The following is a 24,371-nucleotide window of genomic DNA, read 5'->3' as shown; positions in this document are numbered from 1 at the left end:
AATTCCACAGATTCACCTCTCCATGGCTAACGAAATTCCTCCTCATCGCCATTCTAAAAGGATGCCTCTCTATTCTGAAGCAGTGTCCTCTGGTCTTAGACTCTCCCACTATAGAAAACATCCTTTCCACATTCACTTTATCAAAGTCTTTCACCATTCGATAGATTTTAATGAGGTCACCCCTAATCCTTCTGAATTCTAGTGAATACAGGCCCAGAGCCTGCAAACAATCTTCATATGACAAGCCATTCATCCCTAGAATCCTGGAGTCCTTAAAAGTGAGTCTTTAAGTTGAGGGAACTGTTAAGTGAAGGGGCGAGGGATGTTGAGTGAAGTTATCTCCTCTGGTTGAAGAGCCTGATGGTTGAGGGTTAATAACTGTTCCTGACCTGATGGTATGAGTCCTATGGCTCCTGTACATTCTTACTGATGGCAGCAGCAAGAGAAGAACATGCTCGGAGTGGTGGGGGTCCCTGATGATGGATGTGGCTTTGTTGCGACAGCACTCTATGTAGATGTGCTCGATAGTGGGGAGAGCTTTGCCCATGATGGACTGGGGTGTATCTACTGCTTTCGGTGGGATTTTCTATTTAAGGGCACTGGTGTTTCCATACCAGGCTGTGATGCAACCAATCAATACACTCTCCACCACACATATATACACGCTTGTCAAGGTTTTAGATGTCATGCCAAATCTTCACAAATTTCTAAAGTAGAGGTTGCTGCCATGCTTTCTTCTTAATGGCACTTGCATGCTGGGCCTAGGACAGATCCATTGAAATGATCACACTGAGGAATTTAAAGTTAGCCACCCTGTCCAGCTCTCATTGCCCTCCATTGTGGCACCACTCAGCCAGATTTTCAGTCTTCCTCCCATATGCTGATTTGCCACCAGCTTTGATTTGATCAACGACAGTGGTGCCATCAGCAAACTTAAACATGGTATTGGAGCTGTGCTTAGCCACTCAGTCATAAGTGTAAAGAGAGGAAAGCAGAGGGCCCAGCACACTGTGTTGTGGTGCACGTGTGCTGATAGACCATGGACCAGAGATTCCCAAAAGTTGGTGTGAAAATTTTGTTTCTTCAACGAAGATTTGGACATATCTTTTAATGCTATCCCCTGCCTGGTAAATTCTTCCCATTGATAGAACCTAAAATAGAACACCTCTTTTGAAAGTCTGCTGTTTAGCATACATCGATGTGACCTTTCCAATGGTGCTGAGAGTAAATATTGATGATGTTGACCAGTGAGGACATTGAATTTGCTTCTCTTATCCCCTCAGTGATTGTGGAGGAGTTTAATGGAGGGAGTGTTTGTGGCATCTTTCATATAGTTTGCCTTCCCTGAAGTATGTGGTCCAGGACACAGAAGCACAAATGCAATTTCGTATCATTGCTGACAATTAGGCTGTGAGGTATGTGCATTTATTTTCATCCATTCTTCTCCTCAATCAATCAATAGGCTCTGCTGACATATTGCTGACAGGTGAGATACTCCACGGGATGTTTCTTGGAGCCAAAATGTGACATCATCCACTAGGCTTCTACAGGGACAACATTTGCAATGTACCTCAGTGGTCTGGTTTTTAACCTTGGAAGGAAATAGTGAAGAAAGAGTCTGTAGGTGTTTCCCTTTGTGTCTTAATATTGAACGACCAGATAGGATGGATATGGAGAGGATATTACTTGTGGTGGGAGTATTGAGAACTAGAGGGCACAGCCTCAAAATTGAGCGACGACCTTTTAGAACAGAGGTGAGAAGGAAATTTTTTAGCCAGAGAATAGTGAGTCTGTGGAATGCTCTGCCACAGACCACAGTGGAGGTCAAGTCTGTCAGTATACTTAAGGCGGAAGTTGATCATTTCCTGATCAGTCACGGCATCAGAGGACATGGCAAGAAGGCAGGTGTACGGGGTTGAGTGGGATCTGGGATTGGCCATGATGGAATGGTGCAGCAGTCTCAATGGGCTGAATGGCCTAATCCTGCTCCTATGTCTTTATGGTAGTCAGGAGATCCTTCTGTCAGACTTGTCTACTTGGTCACCGTTGGTCAAGATAGTCATGATTATGACATCTCTGTGGTTCACTGATCTATTAATCTCTTCCTATATGTACACCATGAGACTGAGGCTCTTCACCAGCAAGTTTTGTGTTGTCAGTGGGAATGCAGTCTGCTCCAGAGACTTTGAGATAACTACAAAGCTTCCTTTGAGTATTTTGAAAGTGTTAAATTAAACAAATGCAAAGAATTTTCCAGGAAAATTATAACATCTTCACAATAACAATTGTAACACTGTAAGCCTTATGGTTTCACTGCTGAGGCTAATGTAATGGCTTCTATGTAATGTTCCACTGTTACGTAATGATTTAGTAAAGCAGCAATGTTTGGATTATGACTAGAGATAATGGAACTTTGGAATTCAGTGGCTTACCAATGGGAGAATTGTTGTTCTTTCTTGTGTGTCTGGGAGCCGGGTTTTTTGTGGTCTTTTGTCGAGGAGAGATGAAGAGGGAAGACGCGTGCGGTGAGAGCTGGTAGACCACCGGACAGAGTGCACTGGGAGCTGAAGGTCTCAAGGTTGGCCACATTCAGAGGGGACTAATGGTGGAAGAATGACTACTGAGTGAGCTCCAATGCAACTTTGACAGTGACTTGGCCCTTTTTTTGTTTTATTTATTTTCATTACTAACCCTATATTCAGATTCAGATTCATAATGTCTTTCATTTAATTGCGTATGGTGTACCGTCTGGTATCTTGCATTGGGGGTACGTTACACAACAACCACACAAACATGATTACCAAGTTTGGCGGGCCTGAAGACTGATTCCCCTGGATGAACATGAGCTGGGTGAGCCCGAGGGTTACACAATGATACTAAGTAAAAACCAACAGCAATTTTTGTAAGGAAGAGTGTCAGATGCTGGATACTTTGTGCCTCTTCAGACTTAATCTTACAAAAACTGGAAAGGAAAATTAAAAAGAATCTGCATAGACAGGGAATCTGAAATAGAAACAGAAATGCTGGAAGCAATCAGTGAGTCAGGCAGAAATATAATTTCAGGTTGGAGATCTATATTGCTGTCTGAAATGCTGAGGTATCCCAACCTTTTCAGCAGAAACGGGAGCTCACCAGTATCAATAGGGTTAACATCCTACTTGTGACCCAGTCAGGCCATATTTGCTGAAAGGACTGCAAGTTTGGATTGACCTGAGACATAATGACAAGCACAGACTATGTATCCCAGCAAACTCCTTCAAGGACAGTATCTTCCTGTAGTTACATAATGGAGGAATGATGTAAGGTTGTCCGTTTGGACCATTTAAGTGCTCAGCATTTCCATCTTTCATCTGTGCAGGCTTTATCTTGTGCTGAAGGAGTTCAGGTCATGAGTAAACATGCAGAACTATTTTCTTTCATTATTCAATGGTTTGTTTTGCTTTTGAAAATACTCTGTATCATTAAGCTAAATCTGTGGTGAAATGGTAAAGACTGAGAAGGTGGAAACACAGATAGATTTTAAATGTACACCATTGGGTTAGCAGTCAAAATACCCATTTCACACATCTACAGCAGGCCTGTGTTGTTAGTGGATTATTTTTTTGTTCTACAAAGGAAGCTGATGTCTGTACTTGCTTAAGTAACTTTCCATCTCATTGTATGCTGTTGCCATGGCCAATTAGATGTTAACTTGGAAGTTAACAATGAGAGATGTTCTAAGAACATCCTCTCCACTTGCTTGCTAATGAGGTTTTAGATTCTCCATTGGACACTGTAGTCTTCCTTTTCTGCATAGAAGCAGAAATTGCTGGAAATACTCAACAAATTTGGCAGTATTTACAGAGAGAGATGTTTAAGTTCAATAACATTTCATTTGGCAAGACACAGGATTGAAATAATAGTGCAGAAAGAGACACTGCTAACATAGTGTAAATTATTATCTTATCAGGAGATGGGTACTGCCCCCTTAAGGAACCATCAAAGTTCAACATTCAACGTTAATTTATTATCAAAGTATGTAGACGTCAGCATCTACTACCTTGAGGTTCTTTTTCTTGTCACAGAGAATCTCAGGGCCCTGATTGCTTTTAGAAAAAGTGTGGTGTCCTGCATCAGCCCACTCACAACTCCTATCCATCTGGGGAGGATTGGCAAACTCTCAGATCAGTCATGGTGTCTATAATATTGTAAATTACTTGAGATTAATTTTATGCACTCAGTTGATCCACATTCTCAATTGTAAAATGAATCCAAAGTAAACATAGCACAGAACTTTTGGGGCTGCGATGTCTTAGTATGGAGACGCTGTTAATGAGATAATTAATAGCCCAGGCATGTCAATCAACCTTGAAGGCCTGGATGGGAACTTTTCAAACTGTGGAGTCTTGTTGCTTCAACAAGGCAGTAAATTACTCCCGGAGTTATTTTTAATTTAAAATTTTATGGCCCAGAAATTCAGTTATGCTACAATGTGTTTTCCTTTGGAGCATTGCCCAAGAAATTAGGTCACATTGTTCTGAGGAAAGACTAGACTTTCAAACTGCTATCTCTGCATGCGCACATTTTAAAATAAGCTCTATGCCAACCTTGGCAAATTCAACCTATGAAGATCCCTTTAATTCTTTTTAAACATAGACACTTGTTTTATCCAATACCGTGTGCCTCCCAGTCCCCACTTTGTTCTATTTGTGCACATTATAGTATCTAATGGGTGATCAGTGCACCTAAGGCTTTGAATTTTTGTCAGACCACAATCAAGACTGACATTGCCTTGTCACATAATGGCTCCCTATTAGCAGTGTAAAATATTTCCAAGCCAGGTTTTTCTTTAATATTTCCTTTTTCCTGTGTTATTTTCCCCAGCTCTTTTATCTTCTTAGTTATAGCAGGTCAGGTCCCTATTCAATATGTTGAGCGCAAAAGCCAGCAGCAGGAAAACATAACACAATGACAGCCTTTCTAGTGATATGGAGGCAAAGATGAAAGCTCTTTTCTGAACTATGCAGGTGGTAGAAGCTGAGCCTATAAATACAGATGCTGGTGTGGACATAATAGAGGAGATGTATCTGGGTCACCACCCTGATAACTTGCAAGGAATATTATCCTCAAATTTCCCAAACTCTCAAATGTTATTGCAGCGACAATTGCTGCATATTTGTGCTTTCACTTACATGGAATACCAAAACAAAGAGGTGCATTGATTCCTATGAGTCGCTTTAAAGTAGATATCGATATTGTAAGGCAACAGACTAATAAACACAGTAAAATGCAAAATTAGTGGCAATGATTGGCAACAAAACTAATGCAGCATACCAAGTAAAACTAAATTGAAATGGTTTTCTATCATGAAAATCCAAGCTGATATAGTTTTACTGTGTAAGTCTCTACCAGTTATGGACATGGTATTGACATATTGATGTGAGGATTTTGTGTCCACCAGCACTGGCTCTATCACTGAGCTTATCCAAGTGGCATCAACAGTCCAGAAAGTCCTTTCAAACATACTGTTCCAAGTCATGGCTAGTAATGCTCAGTCACTGAAGAACCAATCTTTAATAAAGCTGGACTTGTACGGCATGTAATTAAAAGTGCTAAACACCTCCCTTCCTGGAGACATAGGGTAGGTGTGAGATATACTTCTAACTAACAGATCTCAGACAGACTGACCCAAACTGGAATCCTAGTCATCACAACCCCTTATGCTGTCAGCAGGTTGCTCCTCAAAATTAAAAGCCTCAAAACTACGAGCCAGGAGAAATCTTGCAAATAAAAGGAAGGGGAGGAGGAGAACCTGTGTTCATCAGATCATAAATTAACAAAGATGTGGAGATAGACAGCACATGAGAAAAGAAGTAATTGAGGAGGTATATGCAAGGGCATATGAGAGCTCACCATGAACATCCGTGCTTTTGGGAGGCTTGCAGTGCAGTCCTCTATCTCTTCCTGCAGTAATGCAACAGTTTAATCTATCAAGTGGAAGGTTCATCACTTTGCTGCGGGAGACTTTTCTTAAAATTTGTGGTGAGCAGCAATGACATATGTGGAGCATCTCAGCGGAGACAGAAGTTTCTAAGCGACTCTAACTTTGTCTTGAAGAGACGTGCAGCTACTTGTATTTGGATGCTAGCCAAGGTTGTAGTGCAGCCCGTTTGTTGTAGGAAGTTCAGCAAGATCAAACATAATTTCCTTCCACACCACTTCTATGTGTTCCCAGGTGACTGTGGAGGCCAATGGATTTTGTAATAGGTGGGACAGGATGTGCTTAGTGGAACACTTAAAGGTACTAGGGAGTTAACACTAATGCTATCTTCAGAAAAACCTCCAAATCTATTTGAAGGACAAACAGTCTAAGGTCAGTTTCCTTTCTCAGGTCAACATCTCCAGCAAATGAACTGGTTACAAGAGCAGGTGAAAGACTAAGAATCCTGTGATGAGTAACTCACTTCTTAAATTCCTATAGCCTATCCACTATCTACAAGGCTGAAGGAGCCTGACGGAATACTCTCCACTTGCCTGGATGAATACAACTTCAATAACATGACACCATTTAGGACATGGCAGCCCACTTGATGGGCATCTCATTCACAACCATTCATTCAGTCCGTGGCTGACATGCAGTAGCAGCAGCTTATATCATCCACAGAATGCACCAAGACTACTTAGACAGCTTCACAACATGGCCTCCAAATGCTAGAAAGACAAAGGCAACAAAACCATGGGAATACCACCAAATGGAAGTTGCCACACATAATCCTGTCTTAGAAATGTATCACCTTTTCTTCACTGTTGTTGGGTAAAACTCTTGAGCAGCATTGTGGGTCTGTTTCAAGGACAACAGCATGTCAAGAAGCAGCTTACCGCCACCTTCTAAAAGACAATGAGAGATGGGCAATTAAATACTGGCTCAGCCTGTGAAGCCCCCATCCCTCGAATGAATATTTTTTAAAAATTCAGTCAGATGCGATAACAGGCAAAGTCATTTGAAACTGAACAGCAAACTGCAGTACAAGTCCTTCCATTCACTACAGTTTAGCATCACTTTTGACTAATTTGCACTAAAATGGACTTTGTTCCTTCTTGTTCTAATTGTTTTTCTTGTAAGTATTGCGTATAATTTACATAAATTGATGTTTTTCCAGTGAATGCTATTTATAAAATGTTATGGGTCTCTGCTGCCATTGCAAGTTTTTTACTGCACCTATGCATACCTTTATATGGAGCTGTGTATGTGACAAAAATCTTGACTTTGACTTTGATCCATCAGGTGGACAGACAAAAGATTCAAAAATGTTGTCTAAACCTCCATGCAACATCCCCACAGAGCTCTGTCAACGTAGAGAGAGACCATTCAGGCTGGTGTCACACACACGAAATTCTGGAGGAACTCAGCAGGCCAGCCAGCATCTATGCAAAAGAGTAAACTGTCAACATTTCAGGCTGAGTCCCTTCATCTGGCGTCAGATGCCCACTGTAAGAGGAGAAAGAGCAGAGGAGTTTTGAAGTTACCTAACTTCTTACCATGCTGAGCACCTCCGGTCCCACCAAGGACTAAATTTGTTGGTCTCTTATGTCCCTTCTCTGTCACCTCCAAACTCACAATACAGGAGTGGAGGCAAGTCTTGTTGGATCCTAAGATATTATCACAAAAAAGATCAATTGCTACCGGGGTAGCTGTTAGCACAACACTTAACAGCAGCAGTGATCAGCGATCAAAGTTCAATACTGCTCTCTGTCGGGAGTTTGTATGGTCTCCCCATAAACAGGTGGACTTCCTCCAGGTGCTCTGGTTTCCTCCCACGTTCCAAAGACTTATAGGTTAGGGTCAGGGTTAATAAGTTGCAGGGATTCTATGTTGGCACGAAAAGCCCAGTGACACTTTGTGGTGCTCCCAGCTCATCCTCACACTGTGTTGATCATTGACACAAACAATACGTTTCACTGCATGTTTCAATGTTTCGATGTACACATGACAAATAAAGCCAGTTTCTTTAAATTATTCAGTCATATCAACAAGATGAGCTCTACACTGGAGCATAAGTGTTCTCACAAGGAAGTATTAGGTAAGCATAACATTACAATACCAGAAAGTCAATGTGTCTCAGGAATATCTCTTAAGATTCCACACATTGACAGATACTCGCCAGTGCTGCCTCACAGCATGAGATCAAATAGTGGGTCAAGACTGACAAGCATACCATCACAAGCACTGAACTCGCAGATGCCAACTTGCTATCTTTAAAAGAGCATCTAACACCAAGGGATTTTGGCTGTGTCAAAATATATTAAATTTCATTCTGCAGGCTACAATTAGCAGCAGAGGAAAATCCGCACGGTATTTTCCACAGGGCAAATACTGTAAGTTTTGACTTTTATACGTTAATGAGTAGTGTCATCCATCTGTTGGCATTTGTTGAACGGATGAAGAATTTAGTTTGAATATGATCAGTAGCCAGATGCAAGTCATTACAAATGCTTTGATCTGTCAATCATGATTGCTTAGAAAAGTTTCAAAGATAATATTAATTACTGATAATCTGTAGACAGTTACACTATATCATAGAAAGCTGTACAGTTAAGATGCATTACTACAGATATATATGTTCTTGGCCAAATTGTCAATCTTTCTCAAGGCCACACAGAAATTGGTAGCATTCAATGTGTGGTGTTAGAATCACTCTCCTTGCTGATCACAAAGCACATGAAGAAATGATGTGCACAACTTTCACAGAAAATTACAACGCAGTTATTTAAACCCACCTCAGTATTTTGAAATCAAGTTTCAAATACATCTGAAACTGAAAGTGGTTTCTCCTGGGTAAGTACAAAATTATTCCTAGTTTTAGAAATTTGAAATATAATGTTGAACTCTAACATAAAATGGAATAATCATTCATTCATCCATTCACTCTCCCATATAAAATGCTAATTAATTAATTTTCCAATGAAAATGGTTAATCATTCCAGTAGATCATAGAATGAAGTACACAGAATACATTTTAGATGACAGTATCAATGAATTATTTTCATCTGGCAATATTTTCATGAAACATTCTCTTCTTTTTTCTGTGGGACTCCTATATTTCAACTCAATATATTTGTATTGGTTGAGATTTTAAGCATTCAAAAGAGTGATTTGTTATTTATTAAGATGCTGCATTGTAACTGGTTTAAAGCCTTTTGTGAAACGTGACAGAATGCACAACATTGGGATGTTCAGAGCAAACATAGCATTTTCTCTTTTTTCTTAATTTCTGACAAATTGGCAACAACTGATTTTGTTGGAGAAATTAGCATAGTGTGTCCTATATCAATTGTAATGTACACTTTATCTTCAGGTTTTTCCGTGTGGAAAAAGAAAAAAATATATGAATGTGAATGGAGTTATACATTATTTCTCCAAACAGAGAGGACAATTCTGAGCTTATAAACGTAACATACCATATGCATAATTTGTCAAATAGGAATGCACTTTTAGAATATTATAGCATAAATAACTACTGAAATCAGTTTTTATCTATCCTTGGAAACATAGAACAGTACAGCCCAGGAACAGGCCCTTCAGCCCACCACATCTGTGCTGACCATGATGCCAATTTAACTAATCCCATCTGCCTGCCCATTATCACTTTTCCTTCATTCCTTGTTCATGCGTCTGTCTCTGAAATGTTGCAATTGTACTTGTTTCTACTACTTCCATGTAAAAGTACTTTCCCCGCAGGTTTTCTCTGAACCTCCTCTGCTGAAGTTACGCTCTCTAATATTTGATGTGCTTTGTAAAATGAGGAAATCTGAAAGCTGTTGTCAGCAATTCCTTGATCCTCCACTGGGAACTCTGCTCTCTGAAGTGGAATCAACAGAGAATCATCTTATTTATATTTGAGAAATATATTTACAAAAAATATTGAAAATGTTATGTCTTTCAGTAATAATATTTTTACTCTCAAGTCATATTTATTGATGAACATCCACCCTATCCCTTAGAAACTAATTTTATATTTGCAAATAGAACTGAATAACATTTCAAACTTCCATCTGTTGGATTTGATCTTTATATTCTCAATAATATAGCCAGGCTCTATTAATTTCAATGTCCTGCTTTGCTTTCTGTCAAAATCCTTCAACCTGATTGGATGAACAGCCAGAGGCCACTAATACGAGTGATTTTGGGTAAATAGAAAATCCATGCCTTGGGCCCCACTGTAGACTTGTGGACCTGTTTCTTCAATATTGTTGATACCTGTTATATTTGGCCACTCTCTGAAAACTCCAGGCAGTCAGTTATGACAGTGAAGAAAAAGACGAGATTTTGGGAGAGTATTGATTCTATCAGCTTCCACTGTATAAAACTCTTCTATTAATTTCCTCCAGACACTGTGAATTGTTCTCCTTGCTACTTCAAGATTCTATGATCAGACAACTTCCATAAATATCCAGAAATGTTCATCAGGACACCAATATAACACTTCAGCTGAGTTCTTGTCAGGCTTGCTTAAACCCCTGTAAAGTTCCCAGATTAATATAATCAATCATAGATTTGGATGGTTCCTATTAGCCTTGTGTTCAGTGAACAGGAATGTTACTGCAAAGTTAAAGTCAAAGTCGAGTTTATGCACTAGTATGTACATGTAAAGGTGAAATGAAAGCAGCAGACGCAGGACAAACATAAATTATACACAATTTTTACAAGGAGGAGCACAATTAGAATTAAAAAGTCCATTTTGATCAAAATATTTACTGTGTTGCTAACCTGTAGTGACATGGGCTGAGCTAACTGGTTCAAGAACTGAGTGGTTAATGGGAAGTAACTGTTCTTAAACCTGGCTTCAGGCTTCTCTGCTTTTTTACCCAGTGATAGCTGTGTGAAAATAGGTGCTGGAAATCTTTGATAACAGATGCTGCCTTCCTCTGGTTGATACCAATGGTGGTAGGGAGGGATGTGCCTGTGATGAATCCACTGTTCCCTGCAGCTTCCTACATTCTTCTTCATTCAAGTTACCATACCAGAGTATGATACAACCAGTTGGGATATTTTCAACAATACATTATTTATCTGTTTACAGATGCCAACCCAATGAGCTGTCCCATCCAAAAATTCACCTATTTAACCCTAGTCTGATCACAGGACAATTTACAATAGCCAATTAACCTATTAACTGCTTCATCTTTGGAATGTGGGAGGAAACCAGAGCCCCTGGATGAAACCCATGTGAACACACAGGGAGGACGTACAAATTCCTTACAAACATGTTGGAATTGAACTCTGAACTCCAGCGCTCCATACTATAATAACACCACGCTACTCTGGCACCACACCCCACATAGATATTTGTTAGTATTTGGTGATACACCAAACCTCTTTAACATAGAACAGAATAATAATGTATAGGCCCTTCATGCCATCATGATATGTTGAATTTTAAAAGGTCAATCTAACCCTGCCCTCCCACGTAGCCATTCATTTTTCTTTCATCCATGTCCCTCATGCATCTATTTTGACAACTATCCCTGGCTGAGTGTTCCATGCAATTACCACTCTCTGTGTACAAAACCTACCTCTGAAGTCCTCTCTATACTTTACTCCAGTTACCATGGAAACATGCCCTTTGATGTGTTCCAGAGTTTATAGACCAGCAACATTACCTTGCAGTTCTTGAACTCAATCGTCCAACTAATAAAGGTCAACACACCATCTGCCTTTTAAACCACTCTATTAATTTGCAAAACAACTTTGAAGGATCTATGGACTGGGAGCCAAGAACCTTCTATTCCTCTACACTGTTAAGAATCCTTGCTTCCAGTTCGACCTTCCAAAGAGCACCTTCCTCAATTTTCTCTGGTTTGAGCTTCATACACCACTTCTCAGTCCAGCTCAACATTCTGTCAGTCTCCAGAGCTACAGCAATCTTCTGCACTATCCAGCACAACACCACCTTTCTTATCATTAACCCACCCCTCCACTTCCCCATCTAATTCATTTATAAAAATCGTAAGCAGCAGGGGGTCCCAGGACAGATTCCTGTGGAACACCACAGATCGCCGATCTCCAGGTACAATATGCTCCATCTGCTACCACCTTCTACCTTCTGTGGGCAAGTCAATTACAAATTCATGCAGCCAAGTTTTCCTGCATCCCAAGTCTCCTGACTTTCTGAATGAGCCTTCCATGGGGAATTTTGTTGAACACCTTATTAAAATCCATATACATAACTTACACTGCTCATCTTCATTAATTTGTTTTATCAATTCCTTGGAAAAAAAAGGCAATTGGGGCTTATAAGGCAGTATCTGACCTTCACAGAGTCATGCTGTCTAATCAGACTACACTTCTCAAAATGCTCATAAATTCTGTCTCTAAGAATCCTCTCCAATAGTTTGCCCACCATTGATGTAAGACTCACTGGCCTATAATCCCCAGGATTATCTCCATTACCTTGTTGAACTAAGAAATAGCATTTGGCATCCTTCAATCTTCTGATACTACTCCTGTGGCCAGATCAGATGCAAAGAACATCACCAAAGATTGAGCAATCTCTTCCCTTGCTTCCCATGTTATCCTGGAGTATATACCATCAGCTCCAGGGATGTATTTATTGATGATTTTCAAAGGTTCCAACACATCCTCTGAGAGCATCTGTACCCAATTTATGCTCCAAATTTCCTGCCTAATAGCATCAAAATAAACCCTTTCCCAGTTAAATACATTCTCATAGCATCTGTTCCTATTCCTGTGCAAGGCTGTGCAAAAGTCAGGGAATTGTGGTCACAGTCTCTGAAATACTCACCAAATGAGGGATCTGTCACCTGAACAAGTTCATTGTGTAGTACTAAACCCAGTATGACCTTGCCACTAAACTTCTAAAAAGTAAAGGTAAAATGGGTACATCAGAATTATCAGTCACATTAACAAATGTTCTTTAGTTTAGTTTGAGGAAATCAAAGAGCTGTGCATTATTGCCAAAACAGGATTTTTGAAGATAATGATCAGAATTTCCTGGAGTAAGTGATGTTTTTCTTGACTAACTGCAAGCTTTATAGTAAAGATGCTTCCATAACGTTCATAAGGAAGAAGTTAAGGAATTTACAATCTGCATAAATGAACACTAAATTTCCATTTGAGGACAACGTGCAAACTGGATGGTTAAAAGCATGTAACGGTGTTCCTATATAGCTTGGGGAGAAGCCACAACCAGCTTGCGAAGTTGTAAAAGCAACAAAGTCACTAACCACAGTGCCTTTTATAGACGTGCTGACATTGTGTACTAAGGAAGGTGCAAATTAAAGATAAGTGCAATAGTAGGCTAATGGTGGGCCATTTTCTTCTAAATGGTGTCAAGTTTCTTCAGAATTATTGATGACGAATATATTCAGGTAAGTGTAGATTATTCCAGTATATTTCTTATCTGTACCTTCCGGAAGCGGGAACTGCTTTGAGACCAAGAGAAAAGTAACTCACAGCAAAATCTGTAGCTGGTCCAGCTGAATGTCTAGTTAATGTTGACCCCAACCACATAGATGGTGGTGGTAATGCAGTTGACAAGCATAGGTGACTAGATTTTCTCTTCATGGATATAGCTGTCACTTGGTACTCATGAGGCACAAATATTGTTTGCCATTTGTTAGTCTATGCCTAAATATTGTCTAAATCTTGCTGCATGCAGTTATGGACTAGTTCATTTGCTGGATATCAGCACATGGAATTGAACAATGTACAGTCATTAAAGAATATTCTCACTTCAGTTATGTGGTGTGTGTATGTGTACTGGGTGTTCAAATACATCAACATTTTGTACAGATTGTACATGAAATTATAGATTATGCAACACACTAAAAGTGCTGGAGGAACTCAGCAGGCCAGACAGCATCTATGGAAGTGAGTAAACAGCCCTGATGAGGGGGTCGGTCTCAGCTGAAAATGCCAACTCTTTACTCTTTTCCATAGACGCTGTCCAGCCTGCTGAGTTCCTCCAGCACTTTGTGTGGGCTGCTTGGATTTCCAGCATCTGCAGAATTTCCCCTCTTGAAGACTTAAGCAATCAATTCGAGTTATTAATTTCATACCTCAGTCTTCCAAAGGAAGTCATTTTCCAAACTGCTATTAGTTAAAATGACACTATTTAAATCCGATATGAGTTGTAATTTCAGATAAAATGGAAAATCTTTAGACTTTTTATATTTTGTCATGCTCAAAATGCATGAAGTTTCTCAAAAAAAGAACTTGGTTGCAGCTGTGGCACAGCACGTGCAGAGAATGGCAGCAAAGTGAATATTTTAAGATCGATGGCCAGCAGGAAAAGGTGTTCCCCTGGGATCAGTGCATTTAAATAATCGACTTTTGCAAAGAGGAACTTATCCATTTTTGCAGATGAAACTAAGCGAGAAAGTGTAGCGAATTCTGATGGAGAGTGTAGAAAGTGACAATAGAAAAGGATGAGTGGGAGATAAAGCTCTAGATTCATTTTAACACAAAATGTAAAGTTTTATGTTTTAAATATAAGGATGACCTGTGAAAATACAGTCCACCAACAGCAAAAGAAAAATGCTGAGCTGCTTTTTTACAGCAATCATGTGGATTACCGGTTAGGAATCACATGAAATATGTTTTGGTTTGAAAAACATCCAAGAATGTTTTATCTGATTTCAAGAAACTCAGCTATGCTGAAAGAATATTTTATAGTATAGTTCAAAGAATTAAGAATGTTTAAAGAAATATAATTAATATTAGAGGAATCAAGATGTTTGAAAGAAGAAAATGAATCAAAAATACTTGAATTTTCATACACGAGGTTGAAAAAATATAGAAGTCTGTAGATGAATTAACAATTGAAGTATTTATCTAGAAACTCATGGCATTAGAAGACATGAAGACAGTTAAACTGAAAAGGTAAAGGCACCATAGTTAACACAAAGGTAGTGATTTAATAGGGGCAAATTAATACCAATTGCTTGTGTTGATTGCTGAGAGTTATTTCAAATAAAGAGATGCATTTTTATTCTACCCAGTTCTGCAAAATACTGTAGTTTGTTTCATTCAATAGGACAATCAAAAGATTGCAACTTAAAGATTATTCAAGCAAACATATGTTTGAAGAGTACTTGCATATTTTTAGATCCACAAACCTAGTGATACATTAAACCACAACATCTAAATTCAGCTTCACTGTGCAAAACATTTTCAGCAACTGTTTTCTTACAGGGATAATGCGTTAAGCCAATTTTGTAATTTTGGAAATATTGTGATTTTAGATGAAGAACCTGACCTTTAAATTTCATATTGACATTTGTAACCTAATAACACTGAGTATGTAATGCTTACTGGGTGAATAATAGCTGTAAGAATGATTGTCTCCTAGAATGAGGCAGAGCAGGACTCAGAAAATGAGGGGTGTGATTTAAAAGGGGCATTTTCCTCTGACAGACACATACTCTGCATTGTGTAAGGCAAATGTCAAAAAATAACTTAAAAATTAAAAGACTCAAAGTCGGAAAATCACTGTAAAACATTATTGCTTATTTTGTGTTGCAGATGCACAATTACTTATCTTGGACTAAACATCTTGAATTCATCTTTTTCTTTAAATTCTGAAAAAAAGTATCTTGTATATAGCTTATCTTACGTTAATGACACATAGATATCTCAATGTTTTCAAAATTCTCCAAGTTATTTTGCATAAATAATTCAAGAGGGCAGTGATATAATTTGAAGTAGTGTTTTCATAAAATGTTGGCACCTGTAGTGCCACCTATTAATCAAGAAAAACAAATATGAATACAGTACATCTTCCTTCATACATAATAGATGTAATATACTGATTTGCATACTTCTGCATTCCAGTAGGCATCTTCTCTGAATCATTCCTGGCAAACTTGATCCTTCAAGTTTCAATCAAGCCATTTGGGCACAAAAATTTGAAACACCACTCCAAGACCGAAGAAATGTCTTAGGTTGGAGGAACAACACCTTGTATTACGTTTGGGTAGCCTCCAGCCTAATGGCATGAACATGATCTCTCAAATTTTCAGTAATATCTCCCACCCCTACTTCACCATTTCCCATCCCTTTAACCCTCTCTCATGTTATCTCCTTGCCCACCTATTGCCTCCCTCAGGTACTCCTCCACACACCATACTCCCAGTTTTTTCTTTCTTCCATGGCCTTCTGTCTCTTTCACCAATCAACATCCTAGCTCTTCGCTTCATTCTTCCCCATCCAAGTTTCACCCATTGCCTGGCATTTCTCTCTCCACTCCCCTACCTTTCAAATCTACTCCTAAACATCGACTGTACTTTTTTCCCTAGCTGCAGCCTGGCCTGCTGAGCTCTCCAGCATTGTGTGTGTGTCATTCTTCAATCAACAATGATTTCAGTTCTGAATGTCCCTGTATTACTTTCACATTATCAGCAAAGCTCATTTTGGCTGGTTTGGTTGGAGCAGTTAAATTTCTAAGCAAACTCTATGCTCTTCCACCAAATATATTCAGTAAAACTGCCTCTGGATTTGCAATGGCTACTTCATTTGTTTCAAGATACTGCTCAATTTGTTCTATTTACAATATTCAGTTATCTGTTGTATAATCAAATATGTCTATCTTTCAAATATAGCCAGCCATGCCTGCTTTTTAAAAAAAATTATTGTTATTATCACTGATAATGAACTTGTGAATTAATCTGTTTTTTTTTTAGCTCAACTGTCTTTCACTTCCCTTTGCAAAGAAACAAATATGTTGTGCTTCCTTTTAAGTGCTTCAACAGGTAGTTCGTTGTCTCAGGTTCCTTTTAAAACTTACTGATCACCACTGTTATGTTCCATAACTCCAAAACATATAACTAATGGCAAGAAAACACAGAGCTGGGAATAACATGTAAGTTTAGTGTTATTTTTACCTCTAGTGAGGTGTACACTTACGGTGAGGTGAGGTAATAATGTATATCATTCATGTACTTTTACATGTAACTGGTAATGAATTATGTAAACAACAAAGAATGCTTAATCAAACCATATATTTACAAAATTTCACAAATGTCACTGAAACATGAAATACACCATCAATGGTGTCTCTGTATCATTTTGAAATGGCATATTATCTATTTGGTTTCCTTTGCAATGTGACAGGTAGATCAAAAGCCATGTGGGAAATCAAAAAAAGCTGTAATTCACCAAGTTGTGCACAATTCATCCACGAAACAGGACTGCAAATGAGCCAGGTGGTCTGGAAATGTTCGCACAATAATCTGGTTGATGTTAACCAAATGGCAACAGTCATGACTGGTGTAACCTGGCACAGGCATACAAGAGTATGAAGGGTACGGGTAGGTTAAATGCCAGCAGGCTTTCTCCACTGAGGTTGGATGAGACTAGAACTAGAGGTGATTGGTTAAGGTGAAAAATTTTTGGGAACATGTGGGGGAATTTCTTCACTCAGAGTGTGGTGCGAGTGTAGAATCAGCTACCAGCAGAAATGGTTGATGTGGGTTCGAGGAACTTGGATAAGTATATGGATGGGGAGGGTTATGAAGTGCCATGCTCCATGTGCAAGTCAATGGGACTATGCAGAATAATAGTCCAGCATGGACTGGATAGGCCAAAAGGCCTGTTTCTGTGCTGTAATGTTCTTTGACTTTGACTCTATGATGGGCATCAGGATTGGAAGAACCCAATTAACCTACCTGTGTAGCCAGGGTTTGGGCATTACAGAATTATTGCTGGTCTCTGGGACCTGCTCTTTTCAGGTACAACATTGTTGCATTTATATTTTAGTTGAAGCTGGATCATAATGTGAATGAACATGGAAAAACAAGTAGTGGTGGTTCCAGATCTCTAAGTACTCACAGAGTTGCTGGCATCTGCATCAGTGATGCAGATAGGAGAAAATGTGAGCTGGGGAATAGAGAGGCCCACATGAAGTGAATTGTATTCTCCCCCCCCCCCCACCCTTTTGATTCATGGAAGATGCTGCATTCTATCTGGGCAGAGTTTCTTGCAGATTTATCAGTGCCATCTGCCTAAATCCTTATGCTTCTATGCCAAAAGTGTAACGAAGCAGCAGCCCATCGCTGAAAGTCAGAGCATGCAGTAGAGGCATTCAATAGCAAAGGGAAGAAAATGTAAAACTTAAAGACAGGGTCAGGGTTCAGGTTCAGATTAGGGTTAAGGCTCAGGCTTTTACTTCTCTCATTAACTCAATGACATCATTGCTAAAATCACCATGGCAACCTATATCTCATCCTATCAAAGTTTGCCCAATCCGTCTATAATCCATCATCCATATCCACAACAACTTAAAACCAACTAGTTTTCTCATCTCTTTTTCATTTTTGGCCAACAATCCTCAAACTGGACCACGAGATTTTTTTCCACAGATGCTGCCTTACCTGCTAAATATTACCAGCGTTTATTTTTCCGATTTCTATTCTTTGCAATTGATTGATTTTCTATGTGATTAAGTCACTATGGAACTCCATTTTACAATGTACAAAGCAACAAATGGCAATAACATAAATCACAAATTTATGGGCAAACAGCTATTTACCATTTGCTGAGGACCAGGGTGAACAGTAAAATATTACAAGTTCCCACACTTAGACACACTGCTTTGGGCCCACTGAATTAGAAGAACATGAAGAAGAAACAGAGGCAATCTATGTCATTACATTGCTGCCTTCCCCTAGGGTATGGCCCAGAAGCATTTAGCCATGTTTTGGGTTCAGCAAGAGACTTGTATTCCATGTTGGCATTTGTGACCCTCTTGGGCAATGGGAGGATGGAATTTGGGCATCTATTTTACTCATCTGAAACCTCAAGAATAACCCTGAAATATTGCAAAAGTCAGAAAATGCTGGAAGTACTTAGATTCAATATTTTACTATTTAAACTGACATTGCTAGCTCATACAAACATACTGATTCATGATCTGATATGAAATTATTCAATTTGCACTGTTGAGATGACTTTTTATTGGTTCCATACATGCAACTAATGTACAAATTTCAAATAGGAGTCACTGACTAATGGAGAAGCAGGGGGTAAATTGCTTCAACTTACTTTTTTTTGTTTTTATCCAGTTAAGATAAGTCCCTTGTAAGAGTAATCTGTAATTCTGATGAGTGAATTAACTCATGTTTTTGGCTTTCACATTTGTGAAAGGGATGTAAACCCTGAAGTAGAAGCCAATCTTTAGAATCCACATGGATGTTTCTCTAGTTATTATACCACTAAAATTTCAACAACTGTGCATGATTAAAGTTAAAGGAGAATAAACATTAATAAATATACAAAGCTCTTTATACTCTACCACATAGGTGAGCTGATGCTTCACATTCAAGTATCTCATATTCAAGTATAGTCGTGGGAGTGGTATCACGCTGAATAACATCTGGTCTCCAAATGTTTAATTATCTTGAGAAGATAAACGGGCAATTTCTAACTTCCAAACCGCCGCAGAAAATTTAAGTTAGGATGATGATGGAATACTCGCCACTCGCCTGAATGGGTGCAGCTGCAGGAACACTTACAGCTTAGTTCAATCCAAAATTCAGCAGTCTGCTTGATTGGCGCCACAATAAACAAGCACAGATCCCTTCTATCCCTTCACTACTATCCTACTGACAGAGACTCGTCCCCAAGCTTGAAAACGTAATGCATTCTTGTAATTTTAGCTGATATAAGCATTCCATTCCCTATGCTGAGGAGGACAGATCAGTACAATTGGAACACATTTTGGCAAGACCTCAAATTTTGCTGCTTTGTCTTTTAACAAGGTTGCATATTTCATCAAAGAAACATTGGCTTAAATATTGTCGTAATCATTAAAGCAGCAAGATGCAGGGGGCATGTGCCAGATACGTTGAGGCTCTGTGGACTCCATATGAGGACCTGAGGAATGCAAGGACAAAAGATTCAAGTACCTTACCAGCCTTCATAAAGATATCTGCCCCATAATTTCCTGCTTTTCTGCAGAATGGAGGTAATGGAAGAGATGATGCAGGCAACAGATTGCAAGTGGTAGAGGGGAAGCCAGGAAACTCTAGAAACAGCTGGGAAGATTGAGGTCAGTCAGGGAGAAGATCACATGTGATGAAATCACCTGGGTGATTGTAGTCTGGGTGACTGGTGTTACGAAATTCACAAGATGCCTGAGGACGTTGGCAGAATTGGGTTGTGCGGGACTTGAGTGTGATTATTAATAATGAATGTTCAAAGATGTAACCCACCTGGAGGATGCCCCAATGACATCAGTAATGTTGGGTAGAAGGGAATAATCATTAATATTGTAAGTTTGAAGATATAACCTTCCTGGAAGAGTTTGAATGCCCGAAACTCCTTGGGAAAGTCAACAGATAGAGTTGGATCCCTTAAAGAGCCTCAGATCAATTACAACATATTCAGTGTTCAAGGTATTCACTGTTATATGGTATAAATTTACACAAGATATGTCAAAATAATGTGATATCCTAAACCTTCCAATATACATAAAAGAACCCAAAATGAACATGCAGCACTGCTGGGATCTATTGAACATCCATACTTCCTTAAAGCTTGCATTATATAACAAGTAAAAGCATATGATATCATTTCCTTACCTCTAATTTTACTGAAGAATATAATGGTTAAGTAGGTTCCCATCAAAATTTGTAACTGAATGAACAAAGAGAACTCTGAAAGGCTTTAAGAATTTAAATGACTGTACATTGTATTGTAAATCTGTGATAATTTTGGCCAAATTGCACATTCTCTTTCATTTGAAAGAACCAAGAATACAAGGATAATGATATTATTTCACAAATTAACTTCCATTTCCTTTGTCCTCTATTCTATTATTCCTTCATGGCAGTAAATTAGTGACAAACTTTTATGATATTTGACAAAAGAACCAGGAAGGAATTGAGAAGTCTTAGTTTTTATACATTGTTATTTATGATGGAGAACAAAAGCTCTAAAAGGACAGAGGAAGGAAATTCAATAATGATTTTCAAGATGATTGAAAAATAAAATTGTAGGGTTGAGAGGTTAAAACAGAAAAAAGAAAAAACCCTCGCTAGTTCTTTCCTCATGAATTTCAGATTTAATTTTAATTAATTATTGATGCTCTCTTCCAGACTCATTGTCTGCCTAACCTCAATCACTGTCTACATTCATACCACTCCCTGCCCCTACCTTCTCACCTGGCCCAATGCTTGGTTTAACAAAAGGCATACATGAGATCAGACTGTATGCCTGAGTGGAAGGATGGGGGTTCGGGGGGGGGGGGGTGTGGGTGGGTTAATTGGTGATGCTGTTTGCACCTTCTGCTGTTTACTCTATGTAGTCTCCATGTGCATCTGATGCATGGACATGAGGTTCTCAATATCATTCCAATTCCTCCTTCTCTATTTGAGCAACCATGAGTAAGAGATATTCAAGAGCTAATAAAGATGTTCTATTTCTTCAAGGAAATTTTAATCACACCTTTGAATTACTTGATTTCTCTAGGCTAGTAACCTCCTACTTAAGATTCACGATTGCTTAATGTCATTTCCAGTACACAATTGTAAAGGTGAACAAAATCATTGTTACTAGATCCAATGCAGTGCATGAAAAAATAAAAAAAACACAATAATAATAAAATAACTATAAATACATAAGATAGCTTATATACAAAGATTGGTTGCATATCCATAAGCTGACACTAGGCACAGGAATGTTTGTGCATAAGGTGACTCTGAGAGGAAATGATGAAGTAGTGGTGCTGGGTTGTGTTGAGTGGAGGTGGGGAGGGATTAGTGGGAGGAGACATTGATCTGTCTTACTGCTAGGGGAAAATAACTGTTCTGAGCCTGCTGGTCCTTGGACGGAAACCTTGTAGCCTCCTTCTATATTAAATGAGAGGGATCTATGCTGCTGTTTTCCGGCATCTTTCTGTGTACCGGTTCTTTACGGCAGATAGGCTGGTGCCAGTGATGCATTGGGCAGTTTTGGTTGCCTGTTGCAGAGTATTCCTGTTGCTGTAGTGCAGATCCTGTCCCATACAGTGATGCCGCATGTTAGGAAGCACATCTGTAGAAGGGTGTGAGTTTGGCTGTGTACAGTCCAGCTCTCTCCAGCCTCCTCAGGAAGTAGAGGCACTGGTGAACATTCCTGATTGTGTAAGATGTGTTCTGGGACAGTGAGAGGTTGTGTGTGATGTGCACTCCCAAGTGTTTGAAGCTGCTCATGCCACTGATATAAAGAGGCATCCGAATGGTGTGAGTTCTTCTAAAGTCGATAACCATCTCCTATGCCTTGTTGATATTGAGGAACAGGCTATTTACCAGGCACCAGGCATAGTGCTCTTCCACCTCCTCTCTACAGGCCTTGTCATCACCATAGGTGATGAGCGCCACCACTGTCATGTGTCATGTCATTACCGAACTTGATTACGTGATTACTTGGGTGTTTGGCAATGCAGTCAGGTGTGAGCAGAGTGTACAACAATGGGTTCAGATCACAACCCTGGGGATGGGGGGCACCCGTGTTGAGAATGATGGGGAGTGAGGAGCAGTTGTGCATCTTTACTGTCTGTGTCAGAGCTTGGAACAGAATGCCTGTTCCAGGAGTCTACTGTCGTGAATGCAAATGATACAACCCATCCAGTCACTAGTGACTGAGTGCCCCTCACATTAAGGATATTGGCCTAGGAAAGGACATTGTTGTTTTGCTTTTCTTTGCAATGAATTTGGATGATTTCACAGAAACAGCACCGGTGGTAGCCTTTTAGTAATTTGGTGTGCTTGCTGCAAGTAATCCAGACCTCAGAAGAATAAGACAGGAAGGATCACTACTAGAAGACAGAAAATTCCCCTGCCCCCCTACCCCGCCATGCCCCCATGGACCACTTTGCAATGAAGATAAAACTAATGATGAAATTCATCATCTACTTCATTGCACCAGTCGAGCCTCTGCTGGATAGAGGAAAATGAAGACCTCAGACTTTGCCTGTTGCTTTATATCTGGAGTTGTTCAAAAGGATGAGAAGTGCAGGGTTTGCAGATTTCCTACCTCAAGTGAACATTTCGGTACTGGAAGGGTTTTCTTAACTTCCTGATATTTCCATCCTCAATTAGATTTCCTGCTTTCTAGTCCAAGGTTTTATTTCATTAACTTAAATCACATTCCCCAGCTATGTCTGGATTATATCACCAGGCTGCAAGATTACAAGTCCAGTGAAGTAACCATGGTAAGCCATATACCTTTAGTTTCTTGGACTATGGTTAGATCCAGTATGTTAATAACATGTGGCACAATGTTGATGGTTTTATTGCAGAAAATAATTCGGTTTTCTCTTAATTAAGATGGTCATGGTACAAAATATTATCCTCCATTTGTCAGCCAAGCTTGTACACCATCCAAGTGCTGAACCTGGCTGACATCCGCTGTTTTATTTAAATAGGCATTGTGAATGGAGATTAACACTGTGGAATTGTCAGCTAACAGCTGCACACCTAACCTTATGATGAAAGGAAAATTACTGATGAGGCAGCTGAGAACTGATTGGGCCAAGCATACTTTCTAGTGAGACTTTGGCAAAAACATCCTGAGGCTGCGGTGACTGGCTTCTATTGACAACGGTGTGTTTGACAACCTCTGGCCTCAGCTTTGCTGGTGCTCCTTTGCAAAAAATTCCGCCAAACGGTCCTTTGTTATCGAGAACAGCTAATTGTACTCTTTGTCTGACATTCAGCCCTAACATCGATGTCTGGACCAAGACTGCAACAAGGTCAGGAAATGATTTTCCCAAAAGGGCTTAACTGAGTATTGATAGTTTACTTGATTGATGAATTCAGGTTGTTTCAGTGTATTATTAATGAGGTTTAACATCATTGCAAGAAGGCTGATGTGGAGGAAATGGGCTCTTGTTGATTTGGTCATTTCAACAATATTCCACAGGGGTGAAAAGACGCCAGGGTTATAAACACAACTGAAAGGCTTAATTGGAGGATTAACAGATTCTGCGCTGCGATCACGTAAGACCTCAATGCTACTTCCTGAGGCTGGATTGGTTGCTTACATGCGGTTCCAGCAGTTGAAGCTATGTATATTCATGGAACACCCTTTCATCTTTCCATTACTAGGTTGCCCATTGCCATTCACAAGCTGGAAGAATGTTTTGATCATCCTGTCTATTTTTGATGTTAGCAGATGATGTCAGTTGATTAATATTTCATTCTCATCTTTCACCATTGCTGTATATGTCCTCCTTTTGGTCTTTCCCATTGAACCAGGGTTGTTCATTTTGCTTAATCCAATGAAGAAGTAAATGGTGTGTCAGATCAAATAGTTCCAAATGCAGTGAGACAAAAACCAGCTAATTGTGGACTGAAATCAAGTGGTTTGCTGCTGTTTAGTAGCCATGTCCATT

Source organism: Hypanus sabinus, chromosome 25 (genome assembly GCF_030144855.1).
Source record: "Hypanus sabinus isolate sHypSab1 chromosome 25, sHypSab1.hap1, whole genome shotgun sequence".
Classification (NCBI taxonomy): Eukaryota; Metazoa; Chordata; class Chondrichthyes; order Myliobatiformes; family Dasyatidae; genus Hypanus; species Hypanus sabinus.
This window is presented reverse-complemented; position numbering follows the sequence as displayed.